This window comes from Galeopterus variegatus, unplaced genomic scaffold (assembly GCF_000696425.1).
Source record: "Galeopterus variegatus unplaced genomic scaffold, G_variegatus-3.0.2 Scaffold4899, whole genome shotgun sequence".
NCBI lineage: Eukaryota > Metazoa > Chordata > Mammalia > Dermoptera > Cynocephalidae > Galeopterus > Galeopterus variegatus.
In genome coordinates, this window is record NW_007731010.1 from 121,512 (window position 1) to 123,748 (window position 2,237).

Sequence of the window (2,237 nt, forward strand, 5' to 3'; positions counted from 1 at the left end):
GAGAGAGATGGATAGGCAGACAGATAGAGATATAGACAGATAAAAAAGAACTATTTTTCTCTTTATAAAATAATTCTCTCAGTTCTTCATTACCTTCAAAGTTACTTCTGTTCTTTAGATGTGTATGTTTAAATCATTTTCCCCCCGTGATGAAGCTGACAGCATTTTCCAAATTGATTTTCTATCTGTAATATTCCAACCATATTTCAAAACTCATTAAATTTCTTTTCATCATTTCTCTGACTCCATTAGTTATGGCAGCATCTCAAAATCTGGTTTTCTCAGTAAATTTCATTATTGTGGTTACCAATTCATTATAAAATGATCAGAGAAGGAGGAGGGAGGGAGGAGGAATTGACACATGAGGACAAAATGAAAGATTATAACTCTTTGGCTTATAAAGTGGAAATCTATCAAATCATGAACGGCATGAATAAGGTGAACATGGACCAAAATGGTAGATCTAGAAATAGAAGGTTGAAGGGGTGTTCTTGAGACTTTCTTGAAAAATAAGAAGTAGCATTACAAACAGAGGCAGAAAACTAATTTTAAAAAGCTTTGGGTGAATTTATTTCAGAACCAATGAGAAAGTAAGATGTAGCAAATCTTCCGGTAAACTCTGAACAGATCCTAATTAATTGTAAGTATTATTATGCTAAACATGATTTCTTATTTTTTTATCATGTTTTTTGTGACATCCTTAGTAACAGAATTTTGCACTGGTTAGGCAGGATGAGGATCTGACTTAGAAAGAGAATTCCTATACTGTTTTCGGATGAAACTGGCAAACAAGACCATTAATAACTAAAGCCTCTATAGAATACATCAGTAAAGACCACATCTTCTGTTCATTCTTACAGTCATATATCAGTGAATGAAGTCCTTTTATATCCAAAGTTCACATAATGAAAAAGCAACATATAAATAGGATTTTTTTATGTTTAATATATAAACAATTTTTACAGATCCAGAAGAAACAAATATATATATATTCCCATAGAAAAATGAGCAAAGATCTTAAACTGGCCATTCACAGGAAAACAACAATGAATGAGCAACAAACCTATGATAAAATGTACAACTGTAATGGTAATCATATGAGTGCAAAAAAATATTTTCCATCTATAAAATTAGCAAAATTTAAAAAGATTCACAAGACTATTGTCAGTGAGAATGGAAAGACATGGAAATACACACTGTTGGTGGGTGTATAGAGAGGCATACAGTCTTTCTAGCTGGTAGTCTAGTGATATAAATAAAAACTAAAAATGCTTAGAGTAATAAAAGCAATAATAATAGTAGCATCTATCAAAGCCACTGTGGACTTGGGGCTGTGCTAAACATTTTGAATGTATTATATTTTTCTCACAATAACTATTATTACTCCTATGTTAAAAATCAGAAGACCAGGACTCAAAGAGTTTTTGTTGTTGTTGTTGTTGTTGTTTTCTGGGTGATACAACTATTACGTGCTGAAGTCAAGATCTGAACTTTTATTTTTCCAACTCCAGATTCCACAATGATGACCACTTTGCTGTTCGGCTTGTTCTTGGTGTTCAGTTTCATTTCCAGGAATTGTTGTCAAAAGACTATCATCAAATGCCCAAGTTGTACCATGAGAATGTGATAGACTTTCGTAGTTAGGTACTAAGAATACATGCAGATACATGAAATGTAGCCTTGGGCATGTTCAAGGTGGTTGGAACTGAGGCCACTGAATAAACCTGGAAACCTGAAAGGTGCCCCTGAAGGAAAGCAGTACTAGAAAAACTCTACTGATTGGCCAAGATAAGTGAGAGTGTCATCTTAGTCTGGGACTTTGCGTGGGAGAAAAGAAGTCTCCTGGGGAAAAATGGAAACTCCATGCCTGGGCCACAGGGGGTTGTGGAGTATGAATTTATACTGTTTTCAAAAACTCCATGCCTAGAAATTAATGTCAAAACTAGTTCCAGATGGGAATTCCAGAGAGAATAGAAAGAATGACTGAGAATTTTTCAGAACTACTAAGACATGAATCCTTAGATTGAAGTTCACAAGTCTCAAACAGGGTAACTATGAGTAAATCCACACCTATATAAATCAAACTTCAGTACAACAAAGACTACTACAACTACAACTGGGAGTAGTAATAGTAATAGTATAGCAAACACTTAGAAGGTGGTTACTTTGTGTTACTAAGCACTTTATATATACTAACCCATTTATAGATATTAACTCATTTTCTTTTTTTTTTTTTT